The following is a 22,798-nucleotide window of genomic DNA, read 5'->3' on the forward strand; positions in this document are numbered from 1 at the left end:
TGTGAGCTATAGCTAAATCTGAAGCGATTTTTTCCAATTCAATAGGCTTCGTCTCTAGGCACAAAAACATGCCTATACCAAATTTGAAGAAGATCGGATAAAAATTGCGACCTGTAGTTTTTACACAAATTAACATGGACAGACAGACGGCCATAGCTTAATCGAATCAGAAAGTGATTCTGAGTCGATCGGCATACTTATAAATGGGTCTATCTCACTTCCTTCTGGTTGTTACAAACAAATTCACTTACTTAGTACAACAGTAGTGGTGTAGGGTATAAAAACGAGTAAAAAGCGTTAAGTTCGACTGGGCCTAACTTTGGATACCGACCACCTCGGGTACATATGGGTACAAACCACATTTCGTCATAATTCGGTGAAAAATGCATAATATATACTCCTATAGCAGCTATATCGAAATATGATCCGATTTGGACCAAATTCGACACGGACATTGAGTGGTCTAATAAGTACAAAACATTGTTCCCAGTAAGGAAAGACAAAAGTCGGGCGGTGCTGACTTTATAATACCCTACCCTATAGGTAAAAAGTGGGATCTATATCTAATTCCGAACCAATTTTGATGGACCTCGGCGGATATTTTCAGATGAGTTATTAAACAATCCGTACCAAATTTCGGGCAATTATGGTCAAACTGTAATACATACGGTTAACAAATGACAACATAATTACAAATTACCCAAAATCTGACGAATATATATATATATGGGAGATACATCTAAATCTGACTCTATTTCAACCAAATTGTGCACATAAATGCTCAGAGCCTCAAGAACAAAATTAATGAGTTTCGCTATATATTTGAGAAATCCGGCGTTGACGTTATTGCGGTCTCTGAGACATGGTTTCAACCACATTATGATAATTGACTGGAATCCGTAAATGGTTACAGGTTTTTAGGATCCGATCAGGATGGAACTCTACCACCTCGAGTTAATATCTATATGGGACATGACATAGATTTCAGACCTATTGCTTCATCTGATTCAACAGACTAAGTTGAATATATTTTTGCTGAATTGCACTGTTTGCGTAGAAAAAATCTGGTTGGGGTTGTATACCGTCCTAATAAGAGAGTGAAATATGCTGACTTTGTGAAGAGAAGGTATAAACTGTAATAAGAATGATATTATAGTCGTTGGTGATTTTAATAGTAATGCGCTTGAAGAGACACATTTGACGGGGAGCATATATATAGGGTTGCGTGTTGTTAATTCCAATATTTCCACACACTATAGAACGACAACAGAGACTCTTATTGACTCGTTATTCGTAAGTTCCAAGACTGATGTGAAGTTATATAATCAATTGTCGGCACCCCTATTTTCAAAGCATGATTTATGTTTTTTGACTTATGGCGTTATTTGTGAAATTGCCACCGTTGAGTGGCAGGAGCTTTATGGTATGTCTTGCGTGGATGAACAGACTGCATTTCTTCAATGTAGTTTGAGTCAGATTTTCGACAAACGTGTTCCGATGAAGACCCGCACTGTTTTTACGAATGGGAATCAGTGGTTTGATAATGATATTAAATTATTGATACGTAATAGAGATTGTGCGTACTCTTGATGGAAGCGTTTTAGAACACCTGAACTCTTTATTGATTACAAGCGTGCGAGGAATAAGACCACTTCTTGTAAAAAGATGAAGAAAATAGCTTGTTTTAGTCGTAAATTTCAATAGACATTGAACACGAAAGATGCTTGGAGGTACAATATATTAAGTCAATTGGAATAGGAAGTGATAATGCATCAATTGGTGGTCATATTGATTGGAATGAGATTAATAGGAGTTTCTTGAACATATATTTTCCTGAGCCAAACGTATGTTTCTACGACAGTGAATTTAGTAACGTAAACCATAGTAGTAACAACACCTCACCAGACCTACGATTTGATCTTGAGCGTTTTGAACAAAGCGATATCGTTAGCGCTGTAATAGATTTTCACTCTGGTTTCCGGTTAAAGCACAGTTGCAGTACTGCACTTTTGAAATTAGTTGAGAATGTAAGGAGTGATATTGACAACGATGAAGTTACCTTTCTTGTTCTTATAGATCATTCGAAGGCATTTGATTCCGTTGATCCCAATATACTTTGCCTTGAACTTCAACATTTATTTAAATTTTCTGAAAGAACAGTGGAACTTATATATTCCTACCTTTCGAATAGAAGCCAATCGGTATATGTTGATAACCGGTGTTCTAGTTATCTTTCAGTCTCAAGAGGTGTTCCACAGGGGTCTGTATTAGGTCCACTCCTTCTTTTCCTTATATAGCAATGACCTTCCTGGACAGTTGCGGAACTGTGGTATCCATATGTATGCCGACGACATACAGCTGTATATGAACTCTTCGTGGGAGAGGCTGATCGATGGCGTTCTTCGCCTTAATTGGTACTTGGAAAGGATAAACACATGGGCAAACGCCAGCGGACTACTTTTAAATCCAACAAAGTCAAAGTGAATTGTTATTGGTAGGAACCGGGTGACAATGCCGCCCAACTTGATGTGGCAATTGCTGGAGCCCAAATTGAGATTGTTTCATCTGCAAGAAACCTTGGGTTGGACTTTGATGATAATCATTGATGATATTTATGTCAGTACGACAGTGGGCAGGACTTATGGCGTTTTATGAAACTTATATTTGAGTCGACAGTACACCCCTTTGTCCATAAGAATGCTTTTGGCTAGGACATTTATGTTATATTCATTTATGCACGTAGCCTTTAACGATGTCGTTGGATACATTTTTGGTTTGCGTAGAAGCGATCGGGTATCTGACTTTGCTAGACAAGTATATGGTGTCTCATTTAATTCGTTCCTTATGATACGCTCGTTGCAAATGATCCACAAGATTATTTATACCAATGAACCGTCATATCTGGCTTCTGTATTGCGTTTTGCCAACTCTACAAGAAGTAAACAAGTAATAGAAATACGTCATCAATATCGTGCATCTGAACAACAGTCTGTGTTAATGATTTAAGTCTCTGGAATAAACTTTCCAATAGTTTTCAAAGTATAAATAATGAACAACAGTTCAAATCTTCGATTTACAATCATTTTAATTAATTATTGGTTTTGTCTTTTTTTTAACATTTTATTTATTTATTTTAACAGTAACTTTGATTAAATTGTTAAATTTCCTATTATGTTTCTTTTTCTACTTTTATAATTATACCCTCCACCATAAGATGGGGGTATACTAATTTCGTCATTCTGTTTGTAACTACTCGAAATATTCGTCTGAGACCCCATAAAGACGAATATTTCGAGAGACCCCATAAAGTATTTATGTATATTCTTGATCGTCGCGATATTTTATGTCGATCTAGCCATGTCTGTCCGTCTGTCTGTCGAAAGCACGCTAACTTCCGAAGGAGTAAAGCTAAACAAATACTTCTTATTGGTGTAGGTCGGTTGGTATTGTAAATGGGTCATATCGGTCTATGTTTTGATATAGCTGCCATATAAACCGATCTTGGGTCTTGACTTCTTGAGCCTCTAGAGTGCGCAATTCTTATCCGAATGGAATGAAATTTTGCACGACGTATTTTGTTATGATATCCAACAACTAAGCCAAGTATGTTTCAAATCGGTACATAACCTGATATAGCTGTCATATAAACAGATCTGAGGACTTGACTGCTTGAGCTTCTAGAGGGCGCAATTCCTATCCGATTTGGCTGAAATGTTCATGACGTATTTTATTCTTACTTTCAATAACTGTGTCAAATAAGGTTCAAATCGGTTCATAACCTGATATAACTGCCATGTAAACCGATCTGGGATCTTGACTCCTTGAGCCTCTATAGGTCGCAATTATTATCCGATATGCCTGAAATTTTGTACGACGGATCCTCTGACCATCAATATACGTGTTTATTATGGTCTGAATCGGTCTATAGCCCGATACAGCTCCCATATAAATAGATCTCTCTATTTTACTTCTTGAGCCCCCAAAGGGCGCAATTTTTATTCGAATTGGCTGACATTTTACACAGGTCTCCAATATATTTGGTTGCCCAAAAAGTAATTGTCGTTAATATAGTAGTAATATAGTCGGCGTTGACAAATTTTTTCAACGGCTTGTGACTCTGTAATTGCATTCTTTCTTCTGTCAGTTATCAGCTGTTACTTTTAGCTTGCTTTAGAAAAAAAGTGCGCGAAATTTTGTTTACATATGTTTGTTTGGCGTCAATTTTAATATGGGTACCACATGTCTTGAAAGAAATTCATTTAACAAACCGAATCAACGCTTGTGATATGCACCTTAAACGCAATGAATTCGATCCGCTTTTAAAACGAATCATAACTGGAGATGAAAAATGGATTGTTTACAACAACGTTTGTCGAAAACGATCATAGTCCAAGCATGGTAAACCAGCTCAAACCACTTCAAAGGCTGATATCCACCAAAAGAAAGTTATGCTGTCTGTTTGGTGGGATTGGAAGGGTGTGGTATATTTTAAGCTGCTTCCAAGGAACCAAACGATTAATTCGGATGTTTACTGTCAACAATTGGGCAAATTGAATACAGCCATCAAGGAGAAGCGAACAGAATTGGTCAATCGTAAAGGTGTCATATTCCACCAGGACAACGCTAGACCGCACACATCTTTGGTCACCCGCTAATAACTGAGTGAGCTTGGCTTGGAACTTTTGATGCATCCACCATATAGCCCTGACCTTGCACCATCAGACTACCATTTTTTTCGATCTTTGCAGAACTCCTTACATGGTAAAACTTTCGGCAATGATGAGGCTATAAAATCGCACTTGGTTCAGTTTTTTGCAGATAAAGGCCAGAAGTTCTATGAGCGTGGAATACTAAATTTGCCAGGAAGATGGCAAAAGGTTATCGAACAAAATGGCATTTATATATTTGATTAAAGTTCATTCTAAGTTTTATTAAAAATGCATTTACTTTCTTTTAAAAAATCCGCAATTACTTTTTAGGCAACCCAATATATATATATATATATATATATATATATATATATATATATATATATATATATATATATATATATATATATATATATATGCGAGCTGTATCTTAACCTGAACCAATTTCTATGAAATTCACCAATAACGTCAAGAGTCAAGATAAACTCATTCCTGCCAAATTTCGAAAGAATCGGTTAACAAATTACTATTTTATTGCATTATTACTGCAAATCGAACGAACATATGTATGTGAGCTATAGCTAAATCTGAAGCGATTTTTTCCAATTCAATAGGCTTCGTCTCTAGGCACAAAAACATGCCTATACCAAATTTGAAGAAGATCGGATAAAAATTGCGACCTGTAGTTTTTACACAAATTAACATGGACAGACAGACGGCCATAGCTTAATCGAATCAGAAAGTGATTCTGAGTCGATCGGCATACTTATAAATGGGTCTATCTCACTTCCTTCTGGTTGTTACAAACAAATTCACTTACTTAGTACAACAGTAGTGGTGTAGGGTATAAAAACGAGTAAAAAGCGTTAAGTTCGACTGGGCCTAACTTTGGATACCGACCACCTCGGGTACATATGGGTACAAACCACATTTCGTCATAATTCGGTGAAAAATGCATAATATATACTCCTATAGCAGCTATATCGAAATATGATCCGATTTGGACCAAATTCGACACGGACATTGAGTGGTCTAATAAGTACAAAACATTGTTCCCAGTAAGGAAAGACAAAAGTCGGGCGGTGCTGACTTTATAATACCCTACCCTATAGGTAAAAAGTGGGATCTATATCTAATTCCGAACCAATTTTGATGGACCTCGGCGGATATTTTCAGATGAGTTATTAAACAATCCGTACCAAATTTCGGGCAATTATGGTCAAACTGTAATACATACGGTTAACAAATGACAACATAATTACAAATTACCCAAAATCTGACGAATATATATATATATGGGAGATACATCTAAATCTGACTCTATTTCAACCAAATTGTGCACATAAATGCTCAGAGCCTCAAGAACAAAATTAATGAGTTTCGCTATATATTTGAGAAATCCGGCGTTGACGTTATTGCGGTCTCTGAGACATGGTTTCAACCACATTATGATAATTGACTGGAATCCGTAAATGGTTACAGGTTTTTAGGATCCGATCAGGATGGAACTCTACCACCTCGAGTTAATATCTATATGGGACATGACATAGATTTCAGACCTATTGCTTCATCTGATTCAACAGACTAAGTTGAATATATTTTTGCTGAATTGCACTGTTTGCGTAGAAAAAATCTGGTTGGGGTTGTATACCGTCCTAATAAGAGAGTGAAATATGCTGACTTTGTGAAGAGAAGGTATAAACTGTAATAAGAATGATATTATAGTCGTTGGTGATTTTAATAGTAATGCGCTTGAAGAGACACATTTGACGGGGAGCATATATATAGGGTTGCGTGTTGTTAATTCCAATATTTCCACACACTATAGAACGACAACAGAGACTCTTATTGACTCGTTATTCGTAAGTTCCAAGACTGATGTGAAGTTATATAATCAATTGTCGGCACCCCTATTTTCAAAGCATGATTTATGTTTTTTGACTTATGGCGTTATTTGTGAAATTGCCACCGTTGAGTGGCAGGAGCTTTATGGTATGTCTTGCGTGGATGAACAGACTGCATTTCTTCAATGTAGTTTGAGTCAGATTTTCGACAAACGTGTTCCGATGAAGACCCGCACTGTTTTTACGAATGGGAATCAGTGGTTTGATAATGATATTAAATTATTGATACGTAATAGAGATTGTGCGTACTCTTGATGGAAGCGTTTTAGAACACCTGAACTCTTTATTGATTACAAGCGTGCGAGGAATAAGACCACTTCTTGTAAAAAGATGAAGAAAATAGCTTGTTTTAGTCGTAAATTTCAATAGACATTGAACACGAAAGATGCTTGGAGGTACAATATATTAAGTCAATTGGAATAGGAAGTGATAATGCATCAATTGGTGGTCATATTGATTGGAATGAGATTAATAGGAGTTTCTTGAACATATATTTTCCTGAGCCAAACGTATGTTTCTACGACAGTGAATTTAGTAACGTAAACCATAGTAGTAACAACACCTCACCAGACCTACGATTTGATCTTGAGCGTTTTGAACAAAGCGATATCGTTAGCGCTGTAATAGATTTTCACTCTGGTTTCCGGTTAAAGCACAGTTGCAGTACTGCACTTTTGAAATTAGTTGAGAATGTAAGGAGTGATATTGACAACGATGAAGTTACCTTTCTTGTTCTTATAGATCATTCGAAGGCATTTGATGCCGTTGATCCCAATATACTTTGCCTTGAACTTCAACATTTATTTAAATTTTCTGAAAGAACAGTGGAACTTATATATTCCTACCTTTCGAATAGAAGCCAATCGGTATATGTTGATAACCGGTGTTCTAGTTATCTTTCAGTCTCAAGAGGTGTTCCACAGGGGTCTGTATTAGGTCCACTCCTTCTTTTCCTTATATAGCAATGACCTTCCTGGACAGTTGCGGAACTGTGGTATCCATATGTATGCCGACGACATACAGCTGTATATGAACTCTTCGTGGGAGAGGCTGATCGATGGCGTTCTTCGCCTTAATTGGTACTTGGAAAGGATAAACACATGGGCAAACGCCAGCGGACTACTTTTAAATCCAACAAAGTCAAAGTGAATTGTTATTGGTAGGAACCGGGTGACAATGCCGCCCAACTTGATGTGGCAATTGCTGGAGCCCAAATTGAGATTGTTTCATCTGCAAGAAACCTTGGGTTGGACTTTGATGATAATCATTGATGATATTTATGTCAGTACGACAGTGGGCAGGACTTATGGCGTTTTATGAAACTTATATTTGAGTCGACAGTACACCCCTTTGTCCATAAGAATGCTTTTGGCTAGGACATTTATGTTATATTCATTTATGCACGTAGCCTTTAACGATGTCGTTGGATACATTTTTGGTTTGCGTAGAAGAGATCGGGTATCTGACTTTGCTAGACAAGTATATGGTGTCTCATTTAATTCGTTCCTTATGATACGCTCGTTGCAAATGATCCACAAGATTATTTATACCAATGAACCGTCATATCTGGCTTCTGTATTGCGTTTTGCCAACTCTACAAGAAGTAAACAAGTAATAGAAATACGTCATCAATATCGTGCATCTGAACAACAGTCTGTGTTAATGATTTAAGTCTCTGGAATAAACTTTCCAATAGTTTTCAAAGTATAAATAATGAACAACAGTTCAAATCTTCGATTTACAATCATTTTAATTAATTATTGGTTTTGTCTTTTTTTAACATTTTATTTATTTATTTTAACAGTAACTTTGATTAAATTGTTAAATTTCCTATTATGTTTCTTTTTCTACTTTTATAATTATACCCTCCACCATAAGATGGGGGTATACTAATTTCGCCATTCTGTTTGTAACTACTCGAAATATTCGTCTGAGACCCCATAAAGACGAATATTTTGAGAGTATTTATGTATATTTCCATAAAGTATTTATGTATATTCTTGATCGTCGCGATATTTTATGTCGATCTAGCCATGTCTGTCCGTCTGTCTGTCGAAAGCACGCTAACTTCCGAAGGAGTAAAGCTAAACAAATACTTCTTATTGGTGTAGGTCGGTTGGTATTGTAAATGGGTCATATCGGTCTATGTTTTGATATAGCTGCCATATAAACCGATCTTGGGTCTTGACTTCTTGAGCCTCTAGAGTGCGCAATTCTTATCCGAATGGAATGAAATTTTGCACGACGTATTTTGTTATGATATCCAACAACTAAGCCAAGTATGTTTCAAATCGGTACATAACTTGATATAGCTGTCATATAAACAGATCTGGGGACTTGACTGCTTGAGCTTCTAGAGGGCGCAATTCCTATCCGATTTGGCTGAAATGTTCATGACGTATTTTATTCTTACTTTCAATAACTGTGTCAAATAAGGTTCAAATCGGTTCATAACCTGATATAACTGCCATGTAAACCGATCTGGGATCTTGACTCCTTGAGCCTCTATAGGTCGCAATTATTATCCGATATGCCTGAAATTTTGTACGACGGATCCTCTGACCATCAATATACGTGTTTATTATGGTCTGAATCGGTCTATAGCCCGATACAGCTCCCATATAAATAGATCTCTCTATTTTACTTCTTGAGCTCCCAAAGGGCGCAATTTTTATTCGAATTGGCTGACATTTTACACAGGTCTCCAACATATTTGGTTGCCCAAAAAGTAATTGTCGTTAATATAGTAGTAATATAGTCGGCGTTGACAAATTTTTTCAACGGCTTGTGACTCTGTAATTGCATTCTTTCTTCTGTCAGTTATCAGCTGTTACTTTTAGCTTGCTTTAGAAAAAAAGTGCGCGAAATTTTGTTTACATATGTTTGTTTGGCGTCAATTTTAATATGGGTACCACATGTCTTGAAAGAAATTCATTTAACAAACCGAATCAACGCTTGTGATATGCACCTTAAACGCAATGAATTCGATCCGCCTTTAAAACGAATCATAACTGGAGATGAAAAATGGATTATTTACAACAACGTTAGTCGAAAACGATCATAGTCCAAGCATGGTAAACCAGCTCAAACCACTTCAAAGGCTGATATCCACCAAAAGAAAGTTATGCTGTCTGTTTGGTGGGATTGGAAGGGTGTGGTATATTTTAAGCTGCTTCCAAGGAACCAAACGATTAATTCGGATGTTTACTGTCAACAATTGGACAAATTGAATACAGCCATCAAGGAGAAGCGAACAGAATTGGTCAATCGTAAAGTGAGCTTGGCTGGGAACTTTTGGCGTTAAAAACTGAGTGAGCTTGGCTGGGAACTTTTGATGCATCCACCATATAGCCCTGACCTTGCACCATCAGACTACCATTTATTTCGATCTTTGCAGAACTCCTTAAATGGTAAAACTTTCGGCAGTTTTTTGCAGATAAAGGCCAGAAGTTCTATGAGTGTGGAATACTAAATTTGCCAGGAAGATGGCAAAAGGTTATCGAACAAATTGGCAATTATATATTTGATTAAAGTTCATTCTAAGTTTTATTAAAAATGCATTTACTTTCTTTTAAAAAATCCGCAATTACTTTTTAGGCAACCAATAATTTAATTGTGGTCCAAACCGGACCATATCTTGATATCGCTCTAATAGCAGAGCAAATCTTTTCTTATATCCTTTTTTGCCTAAGAAAGATGCCGGGAAAAGTGCTCTACAAATGCGATCCATGGTGGATGGTATATAAGATTCGGCCCGGCAGAACTTGGCACGCTTTTACTTGTTTTGGCTTCACTTGTCCATTGCAAACAATTAAAAAAAGACCACCGTAGCGCAGAGGTTAGCATGTCTGCCTATGACGCTGAACAACTGGGTTCGAATCCTGGCAAGACCATCAGAAAAAATTGTCATTTGTGAGGTACTATGCCATGTAAAATTTCTCTCCAAAGAGGTGTCGCACTGTGGCACGCCGTTTGGACTCGGCTATAAAAAGGAGGTCCATTATCATTGAGCTTAAACTTGAATCGGACTGTTCTAATTGATATGTGAGAAGTTTGCCCCTGATCCTTAGTGGAATGATCATGGACAAAATTTGCATTTGAAATAGGAAAGTAATTCAAGTAATATATAGATATTGGCATATTCTTACATTTCTAATAACATGTTCATACTTTTTGATTTTCTCCAGGTTGGGTGCATATATACATACATATTTTGACTCGACAACTTCATACAGACAGTTTAGAATATATACTCAGTATTAAAATAATAATCTATTCAAATTTCATCGGAAACGTATTATTCCATTGTAGTGTAAATGATAATCATATCATATCTTTAGTACATACTTTCGAGGCTCTATCTTTTATTTGAAAAACTCCAAAATGCTCCTAAGTATCTCAGTGAACATCACAGTAAAATATCAACTGTACATATACATGCTATACTGTTTAGTATACAATTTTGATGTATTTGAAGATAATTTCTAATCTATGCAAAATACATTTGCTTGTTAATACCAACTTTTAGAGATTTAAGCATATGTTCAAATGAAATAAACCAACTTAAAATGAACTCCATTTATCAATGAAGCCTTTTGCAGAGTAGGTAATTATACTAATTATCCACAACTAATGTTTCGGTAGAGATTTCCATAGAAAGAATCCCCTTTTTTCATCTCTATTTGCGTCGACCACAAACCATCTTAACTTTGTGGCAAATACAATTTAACATGCAGCAAATAAACTAAATGGAAATGTTCAGAAATTATATTATATGTGAAACATATCAGCATGCAGAACAAACTGAACACAATTTCATTTAACTAATTTGTCGGGTCTGAAGAGATAAATTGCCACTACTAATTTGTAAGCTAAGCCACAAAACACATTGGAGCCAAGGTACAGTCAGATGATATCAGACAAACAATTTAAAGAGAAGTTTAATTGGGCAAAATTAAAAGATTTCATTTTGGACATGGAATTGCCAGGATTAATCTGCTGCTTATCTTATAAGAACGCTTTACGTTCACAAGAAATCCACAAATAGTTGCTTCTCGAATTGGGAAATTTATTTTTGTCAAGTAATGTTGATGCTAAACTTGTTGTTTTTTGTTTTGCAGGAAGTTTACTATCATTTTACTATTTTTATACCCACCACCAAAGGATGGGGGTATATTCATTATGTCATTCCGTTTACAACACATCGAAATATCCATTTCTGACGCTATAAAGTACATATATTCTTGATCACCTAAGACGATCTAGCTATGTCCGTTCGTCTATTGAAATCACGCTATAGTCTTTAAAAATTGAGATATTGAGCTGAAACTTTGCACAGATTCTTTTTTTTCATAGGCAGGTTAATTTTGAAGATGGGATATACCGAACTATATATTGATCGTGCAAATTTTCATTCCAATCGGATAGGAATTGCGCACTCTAGAGGTTCAAGAAGTCAAGATCCCAGACCGGTTTATATGGCAGCTATATCTGGTTATGGACCGATTTGAACCATACTTGACATAGTTGTTGGATATTGTAACAAAACACGTCGTGCAAAATTTCATTCCAATCGAATAGGAATTGCGCACTCTAGAGGCTCAAGAAGTCAAGACCCAAGATCGGTTTATATGGCAGCTATATCAAAACATGGACCGAAATGACCCATTTACAGAACCAACCGACCTACACTAATAAGAAGTATTTGTGCAAATTTTCAAGCGGCTAGCGGAAGTTAATGTGCTTTCGACACACAGACGGACGGACGGACATGGCTAGATAGATATTAAATATCGCGACGATAAAGAATGTATATACTTTATGGGGTCTCAGACGAATTTTTCGAGTAGTTACAAACAGTGAAGGGTATAAAAAGTGACTTGAGTTTCGCAATGAATTCGGTATAGTACATGCTACCAACGTATTGTCTCTGAAGCTTTCACACCTAAAAGTATCCAATGACAACCTCCTTAACCAAGAGGCCGAAACTTTGTTGGTATTGTGGTATCTTCTGGCCTTACTTTACCATTGAAAAAAATTCTTCGATCATTAAACAAGTAAGAGAGTGCTAAGTTCGGTCGGGCCGAATTTTATATACCCTCCATCATGAATCGATTTGCGCCGTACTCATCACAGTTTTTAGATGTCATATCAAAACACCTCACGCAAATTTTTATCCAAATCGAATGAGATTTGCGCCCTCTAGCGGCTCGAGAATTCAAGATCCAAGATCGGTTTATATGGCATCTACACCAGGTTATGGACCGATTTGAACCATACTTCGCGCAAATGTTGGAAGTAATACCAAAACACCATTACAGCCAAATTAGATTAGAATTACGCCATCTAAAAGATAGCGTGCTTTTTAAATTTTTTTGCAGTGCATAATTTTATTCTACACAACAAACTTCTGTCAAACCAGCAAAAATTAAAGCGATACGATGGAAGACGGACGCGAACAAGGATGATCGAGAGACCGGTTTGCATGGGAGCTATATCAGGTTACCGACTGATTTGGACCGTATTTGGCACTGTTGTTGGAAGTCATAACAGAACACCACATGCAAAATTTCTGCCAAATCGGTCAAAAATTGGGGCTTCTAGGGGCTCAAGAATTCAAATTGGGCGATCGGTTTATATGGGGGCTATATCATGTTATAGGCCGACTTGGACTGTTGTTGAAAATCATAGCAAAACACTGCATGTAAAGTTTCAGCCAAATCGGACAAAAATTGCGGCTTCCAGGTGCTCAAGAATTCAAATTGGGAGATCGGTTTATATGGGAACTTTTTCTAAATCTGAACCGATGTGGCCCGTTTCCACTTCCCAATGACCTACGTCTGTATCTGTGCAAAATTTCAAGCGGCTAGCTTTACACGTTCGACCTCTATCGCGATTTCGGCGGACGGACATGCCTAGATTGACTCAGAACGTCACGACGATCTAGAATAATTATACTCTATGGGGTCTTAGATGAATATTTCGAAGTGTTACAAACGGAATGGCTAGATGAGTATATCCCATCCTATGGCGATGGGTATAAGAACGGAATGACTAGATTAGTATACCCCCCATCCTGGGGTGGGGTATATTAAGATTTATGCCATAAAGGCGCAAAAAAACAAAATAAAATCGTTTCACTATGAGATACATTTTCATAAGTCAATGTCAATCCGTTTATAACATACAATAATGAGAAGTTAAAAACCCACGTGATTATTTCTATGCGATACGGTGAAAGTGAGTGTGGGAAAAAAAAGCGAACAAAGTCGGCCTTTAACCACGAATGTTGGCAAACTTATCCACCACCATTAAACCTACCAAATAGAAAAAAAAACCAAATATGAGTGTGCCTAAAATGATATACCGTACAAAGAACTTGATAAATGCCATCCATGGTGGTTCTTATATAAGACTAGCTGAACCGGGCCCGCTCCTCTGGGCCTTCTTTTACTTTACATGGAACAAAAATGTCCTTGGAATATTTATTTTCGAAGATCTTTTAGTGAAATATCATGCTAACTTGACTAAGAGTTTAACAATATAAGTGCCTTTATCTGAATCCCATATGATATTTATTGGTCTACGAATTTAAGTTTGAGTGTTTAGATGTACCCCATTCTTTAAATACTTAATTTCAGCCTGATATTCTCAAATAATCTCAAATACCTTTCATTTGAGCCACATATTAGCATGGTCGAAAAATTTTTTCCCTTCGGGGGTGTTTTGGGAAAGGGGTGATGCCCTTAATGCATGGTCCTACATTTGGATAACAAATTCGTATTCTACTCCCAAATACATTTAGTTGAGCCCCATATTGCGATGGTCAGTAAAAAATTGCTCTTTGTGAGGTATTTTGGGAAAGGGGTAGACCCTAGAAAATTGGTCCCGAAAATGGGTATCAATTCTTGGTTTACCCCCCAATACCTTTCATTTAAGCTCCACATTGACATGGTCGGTAAATATGCCCGATTTAGGGGTGTTTTGCGTATTGGGGTGGTCACCCAAACACTAAGCCCGGAAAATATATCAGCAATGTGCTCTATTCTCATAAATCTATATATCATTTATTAGAACCCCTTATTGCCATTGCCCTCAAAATTGGATATCAAATTCGTTTTCTAATCTCATTTAAACTCCTTATTGCAAAAGTCAGCAAATATATCCGGTTTGGGGTATTGGCCCTAAAAACTATGAATATTTGGTTCCACTCTCTTTAAGACCCAAGTTGTCTTGGTGAGCAAATATGTCCTATTTGGGGGTTGTTAATCTGGTGGGACGTCCGCTAGACCGTTGGTTCTTAATGTTGATATCAGATACGTGGTCTACTCCCAAACCTTTAGTTTGAGCCCTATATTTCCATAGTCGGCAAACATGACCGGCTTGGGGATGTTTTGGGGGATGGGAGGCCACTCAGTGAGTTGGCCTTGAAAATATATATTGGATTCGTGTTCCACTTTAAAAACCCTCTTATTTGAGCCTCATATTGCAATAGTCAGAAAATACTTACTGTTTGGGTGGTGTTGTGGGGGTGGGGTGGCCCCATAGACACTTTTCCCGAATATTGATATTAAAGTCGAGCTTTACTCCCATAGACCTTTCATTTGAGCCCTTTATTGCTATGGTCGTAAATGTGTCCCCTTTGGGGAATGTTTTTGGCAAGAGGCGGCCCTACAAACACTTGGTCCCATATTTGGATATCAGATTCGAATTCTACATTCAAACACCTTTTATTTAAGCCCCATATTCCCATGGTCAGTAAATAAGTCCAGTTTGGGGGGTGTTTTGGGGAAGAGGTGGACCCCCAGTAACGTGATATCCACATTTGGATATCAGATTTGTATTCTACTCCCAAATACCTTTCATTTGTGTCCCATGTTGCCATGGTTGGTAAATATGTCCGATTTAGGGATGTTTTGGGGCTTGGGGTGGTCCCCTAGCACTTGGTCCGACAATTGGATATCAGATACGTTTTCCTATCTTAAATACCTTTCATTTGAGTCCCATATTCTCGTGATTGGCCTTAATATATGTTTGGTAGGTTTTAGGGTGGGGCAGCCCCCCTAGGTACCCCATCCGAAATTTGGATACCAAATTTTTATTTTTAGGGTACTATATGCTTAAATCGCTCCACCCACCTCCGAGATCTGGCTTTTCTGAAAATAGGGAAAGGGTCCGTCCCCCTTCAGATATCAAAAAATGTAGTAGTGTATTCTATAAGGAACACACAAACATACAAACAAACAAACACACCTACAAGCAAACACAAATTGATTTTTATATATAAAGGTTAGGCCCGGCCTAACTGAAGATCTTTTAATTTTTATTTTAGTAATAATACATGTTTAATGGCTTGATTTATCATATCCTATCGTGGATATGATTCTAGATTTGTATTCCGAGAAATATTATTTCTTTGCCGATTTTCCTGCAAGAATATTTTACTGGCCCCTGAAATTTTAGTGGTGGTTGCTCTAGTGGTGGTTACTAAACCATAAAACTAACATGGCATCAACATTTCAATATAACTTTGTAATGTAAATTTAATTATGGGTTTGCCTACCGTCAACACACTAACGAAGTCCATAATTTGAATTATTATTAACGCATTTTCACTTTTACTTCTTGATTGTTTTTTTGTCGTTGGTAGTGCTTCCCAGTCACACAAGGTAATGCAACCAACCGTTCGCTCTTTATCCACTGCTTGTACGTACTATAGTTAAAAGGTTTTTAATGTTTGAGGATTAGTTTTGAGTTGGAAAAGGCGTTAACTCGAAACGAATGTAGCCTCGTTCAAGTGTGCCAAATAATAGAGCATTGAAGTTCTGATGTATTTAATGGCGGTACATCGGAAGGCGCGTTAGGTAAATTAAAGTATCGTGCAGCGTTTAGAGAAAAAAGATAATTTAAAGAGAAATTGAAAATCTGATCCTAAATGGAAGTCATTGAAGATTTGTTAAGTACCACCTAAATGCAAACTTTATATACTCCATGACCTTTGCTCTACGTAAGATTGCAACTACTTTGGTTGTTTGTATACAACGCCATAAAGGAGAAGATGTAGACCCCAATATAAGGTACGTACATAAATTGTACAAGGTCAATATTTTTGTTCCAGGAGAAACGCCTATATGGACGATATATATAAAATAATCAATAACGGGCTAAATTTCGTGAGAATTAACAAGTCAAAACGTGGTTTGGACACCCACCACCAAGGATATAATAATCATCCTATTTTACACTACTATATACATAGTTATATCTAAATAGGGACTGGTCTCGATCATATTTTATCCAGGTCCGGAGAACTCATATAAAAGTTACAGTTTCAGTGAAATCAGGCAACCAATCCGCTTTATATGGGAATAAAACCTAAAATTGGAAGATCGGTCTATATGACAGCTATATATGTAAAGTCTGATCTGGGTCGGAATTGGGAGGCTTAAAACAACTTACTACTTAAAATTTCAACGAAATCGGGTAATAAAATTTCAACATACAGATAGAGATAGGTTAAGGAGATAGGTTTATATGACAGCCAGGGACGTAGACATGGGGCCTCCGATCTGGGGCCTGGGCCGCCTTAAAATTATTTTTCTTAAGGACAAAATTGTAATGAAACTCTGAGTTAAAACTAAATTTTAATGACATTTTTTATAAACAAATTTTAATGCAATATTTCAAAAGCAAAATTTCAGCGTAACATTCTCTAATGAGAAAACTTCTGCACGGGCCGGACCCCTCGCAATTATGTTTTAAAGGCAACATTTTAATTTATTTTTTCTATATACAAAATTTTTATAAAAAAAAACTAAAACTAAATTTTCTAAAGGCTACATGTTAATGAAACTTTTAATGTCTACATTTCAGCGAAAACCTCTCTAAAGACAACTTATCTTCGAGATTTTTAAATCCAAAATTTTGCATTTTACTATACTACATTTTGCAAAAAAACATTTTTAAATTCTTTTAAATATTTTGCTTATATGTCCCAAACAGCATTTCCTAAAATTTTTTCTATGGACAAATTTCAATAAATATTTTTAAGGTAAATTTTAACCCATTACGCCTTACCCTCGATTCCGTTGTCCAACTTTGATGAAACTTCATATATTCAAAAGAAGTTGGATTATTGCCAAAAATTTATTTTTTTAATGAAGAAATTATCAAATGTATCAAGACATCAAAATGGATTGCAGAAATCTCACTCCTAAGAATTTTGAAAATATTTTTCGTTTAATTTTTGAGATAAAAAAAATTGCCGATTTTCAATAGGCGAATTTTTCACCAAAACATGACGAGAAAAATTGTTGCAACTGGTTTCAGCCGTCCACTTTACGAAAATTCAAATTTCATTACGATATCTCTTTCCTAACTTGATCTAGTTTTAAACGAAAAGTTTTTAAAAGTTTCTTCAAGCCAAAGCTTCACGGAATTCTTAGAAATTTTTTTTTATAGAAATTGTTCCGAAAAACAAATATTAAACAAAAAAATTTTTTTACACATAATTCTATAAAAATTTTCTCTCAATTCTCGTTTTATTATTATAATTGAAATTTTATCTGTAGAAAAAAAAATATTTAAAAAATATTTTTAAATGGTATATTTTGCTTGTTAGTCTGAAAAAATAGTCACACAGATTAATTTAGTATTCGTTTCATTTCTTAGAATTCTACAATTCACAATACAGTATCTAAGGCAATTGATACGGAGCTCATAGTGATTAAGGGACGAAAATTCTTGTAGAAGTCATATTGCGTGTTTACAAAAAGGTGGGTTTTAAGTTCGTGCTTCATAGGAAACACCCATGTTTTTCACTGTTACTTTTTCCAAAAGCTATATAAATATCACTGATAACATAACACTTTAATTACAATTTTATCCTAAATAATTGGAATGCCGTAATGAATGAAATCAGAAATTCTTTTTGCTTTAGAAACTATTATCTACAAAAAATAATCGTGAAAAATATTAATTTTCACTGTGAAACAATAACACAATACCCACCTTAAGTAAGGAAATGTATTAAAATAATATAAGTCAGCAGACTTTTATATATGAGAGCATCAATGACGTCAAATAGTTGGCAAAGAAAGAAAAAAGTTTACAACTGCAATAACGTGGAAATCTCTTCGTATTTCTGATTTCTAGTTTTACCTTATTTTCTTATTATGAATATGAATATGAATATAAATTATGAATATTTTAGGACTTATAGAGACATGATGCAAATTATAAGCATATACGGCAATAGTTGAATGCAATTTTTACCAGACATCATTTCCATCAAAAACGAATTTTCAATCGATTTTAATAAGGTTCTGTGGAGAAATTAGCGGCATCATTTAAACAGAACGTAGATGGATCGTTGAAATATTTAACATTTGTAGTTGCTTATTTTTATACCCTCCACCATAAGTTGGGGTATACTTATTTCGTCATTCTGTTTGTAACTACTCGAAATATTCGTCTAAGTCCCCATAAAGTATATATATTCTTGATCGTCGCTACATTTTATGTCCATTTAGCCACGTTCGTCCGTCAGTCCGTCCGTCTGTCAGTCCATCTGTTCGTCCGTCCGTCCGTCTGCCTGTCGAAAGCACGCTAACTTCCGAAGAAGTAAAGCTAGCCGCTTAAAATTTGGCACAAACACTTCTTATTAGTGTAGGTCAGTTGGTAATGTAAATTGGCCATATCGGTCCATGTTTTGATATAGCTGCCATATAAACCGATTTTGGGTCTTGACTTCTTGAGCCTCTAGAGTGCGCAATTCCTATCCGATTGGTATGAAATTTCGCACGACGTGTTTTGTTATGATATCCAACAACTGTGCCAAGTATGGTTCAAATCCGTTCATAACCTGATATAGCTGTCATATAAACAGATCTGGGGACTTGACTACTTGAGCTTCTAGAGGGCGCAATTCCTATCCGATTTGGCTGAAATTTGCATGACGTATTTTACTCATGACCATCAATATACGTGTTTATTATGGTCTGAATCGGTATATAGCCCGATACAGCTCCAATATAAATCAATCTCTCTATTTTACTTTTTGAGCCCCCAAAAGGCGCAATTGTTATTCGAATTGGCTGACATTTTACACAGGTCTCCAACATATAATTTAATTGTGGTCCAAACCGGACCATATCTTGATATCGCTCAAATAGCAGAGCAAATATTGTATTTTATCCTTTTTTATCTAGGAAGAGATGCCGGGAAAAGAACTCGACAAATGCGATCCATGGTGGCGGGTATTTAAGATTCGGCCCGGCCGAACTTAGCACGCTTTTACTTGTTTCAATTTGCTTGGGTTAAATTTTATGGAAATAGTCCGACACAAACTATAACCTGTTGAAATCATAAAACTAATTTGAGAACAAAAATGAGCGCAAATGAAAAAATTTCATCAAAATACTGAAGCTGATTCGCCGAATCTTTCACTATAAAACTAAGATATTCACAAAGACAACCACACTTTGATTTTGGGTAATTTGCAATAATGTTGTCATTTGTCAACAATAGTTATTATATTTAGAATATATTTGCTCAAAATTTGATACGGATTGTTTAATAATCCATCTGAAAACATCCGGCGAGGTCGAACAAAATTGGCTCAGAATAAGATATAGCTCCCACTTGGAACTTATAGGATATTATACAGAGCCTTCCTTTCCTTACTTGTTTTATTAACAATCAGAGGATTGACGTTGTACCGAGTGAGATGAATTGAGGCCTAGTCATTAACATTTCCTTGAGCTGGTCCAATAATGCCAACTTTGTTGCCGGACAGGTATATCCCAAGCTTCTAGCTTCATGGATCACACAGTCATTATCACCCATGAATATCATCCGTATTCTTCTATCAAAAAACGTTCTTGGTTCCAGGCCTGATTTATGGATGCGAAAATTGCGGCTTCCAGTGGCTAAAGATATCAAACCGGGAGATCGTTTTAAATGGAAGGTACATCAGGTTATAGACCGGTTTGAACCGTACTTGGCATAGTTGTTGGAAGTCGTAACAGAACACCGCATGCAAAATTTCAGCCAAATCGGACAAAAATTTTGGATTGTAAATGGTCAAGAATTCAAATCGGGACATCGGTTTATATGGAAGCTACATCAGGTTATATATCAATTTAGGCCGTACTTGGCAGAGTTGTTGGAAGCCATAACAGACTACTTGATGCAATTTTTTAGGCAAATCGGTCAAAAATTGTGGCTTCCATTGGCTCAAGAAGTCAAATCGGGAGATCGGTTTAAATAGGAGCTATATTAGATTATAGACCGATTTGGACCGTACTCCACACAGTTGTTAAAAATCATAACAAAATACTACATGCTAAATTTTATCCAAATGGGACAAAGATTGCGGCTTCCAGGGGCTCAAGTTGTCAAATTGGGAGATCGTTTTATGTGGGAGCTGTATCAGGTTATAGACCGATCTAGACCGATTTGGAAGTCATAACGGAACACTACATGCAAATTTTCAGCCAAATCGGGCAAAAAGTGTGTCTTGTAAAGGTTCTAGAAGTCAAATCGAGAAATCGGTTTATATGGGAGCTTTGTTAGGATATAGACTAATTTAAACCGTACTTGGCACAGTGATAACAGAACACTTTGTGCAAATTTTTTTCCAAATCGTACAAAAATTGCGGCTTCCATCTGCTCAAGAAATTAAATCGGGAGATCGGTTAATATGGCAGCTATACCCAAATCTGAACCGATATAGCCTGTTTGCAATCCTTAACGACCTACATCAATGTTGAGTATCTGTGCAAAATTTCAAGCGGCTAGCTTTACGCTTTCGACCGCTATAGTGATTTCGGCATACGGTTTCGGACGGACATGGCTAGATCGACTCAGAACGTCGAAACGATCAAGAATATATATACATTATGGGGTCTTAGATCAACATTTCGACGTGTTATAAACGGAATGACTAGACTAGTATACCCCCATTCTATGGTGTTGGGTATGAAAGCGGCATGCAATTTTCATGCAATTATTTTCTTATTTAATTATATATAGTCGTTCTTTCTTTAATTTTGCTTCAAATTTGCATTTACTTAGTTTTAATTTTTTAAAAAATCTTTTAACATACTTCTTATTTACTGTGAACCTAGTTTAATTGGATGTAACATTTAACTAACTTTAAGAACATTATTTTGTTGTGTAGACATAAACGAATAAATACATAAATATTTATTTAAAATTAATGAACTAAAGTAGTGCATTTGCATTTTATGCATTTTGTGTACATAAGTTCTCTATTTGATCTCTAAGTTCTATGTCCTATCTTTGACGTTAACTGATCGCCATTATATATCATATTTCGATTTTTGAGGCCAAAAGGAAAGGTGATATGATTTTCCCTATCTACAGACATTTTTCTACTCAGTAGCATGTGTCAGTCAAATAGCGAATGACGGAAACTGCTCCTAGACTAGCAATCAATAGTTCATACTCTCCAAAAATAATTTAGCCATGTTAAGAAAACATTCTTCAGTGCTTCAATTCTAGACAAGCACATGACTTTAAAACTGAGTTTTTTCATTTCCCCCTGCTCCGTTATGGCCAGGCACCCAAACGATGCGGATTTTGTCATCCTCAGAGAAGGCGTTTATTTCCTTCTTACACTGCAAGACTGTTCGTGACCTTCGACGTCCTCGCGTTATCACCACATACCTCATGCATTCCGCGATCGCCTGGATCTTCGCCTGCAGGACCGTGTTATGGTCAGACAGTCTAAACCAGATCTCAGTCCTTGGGTTCTCAATGTAAACCCCCAGGCACATGATCTTTCAGACGGCAATAATCGGGTTCCATTAATCCAAGACTGTGCCGCTGGCACCAGTGCTTCGAACTCGACCTCAAGTTTCGTCTCAGGTATCCGATCGGAAACCTCTTCCCTAATGTTTCAACATTAGGATCTTTATCCATCCTAGTCTTCCTGATCTCGAGAAAGTCGTTGATTGTTCCGTCGTCGGGTCCCTGTTCGTTAAGCTGTGTTGGATCTCTCGCCCTTGCACTGCCTGATGTTTTAGTATTAGGTTCTTTGCTTATTCTTGTCTTCCCAATATTGAGAGAGTCGGTGATTGTCTCCACATCGGCGCCCTGTTCGTTAGGCGGTATCGAGTGTCCCGCCACTGCACCGCCGGATGGCTCAATATGAGGACGTTTGCCTATACTCAATCTTGAAAAAGACGGCCATGACCTATGCTTTATTCTTAGCCAAACTTG

At 36.5% G+C, this 22,798-nt stretch overlaps 1 protein-coding gene across 3 annotated transcripts in view; it reads left to right on the plus strand.

Annotated features, from left to right (window-relative positions):
* Positions 1-22,798, plus strand: part of LOC106091595 (uncharacterized) — a 1,079,098-nt gene that overhangs the window by 359,760 nt on the left and 696,540 nt on the right. The window lies entirely within an intron of this gene.

Source organism: Stomoxys calcitrans, chromosome 1, assembly GCF_963082655.1.
Source record: "Stomoxys calcitrans chromosome 1, idStoCalc2.1, whole genome shotgun sequence".
Lineage (NCBI taxonomy): Eukaryota > Metazoa > Arthropoda > Insecta > Diptera > Muscidae > Stomoxys > Stomoxys calcitrans.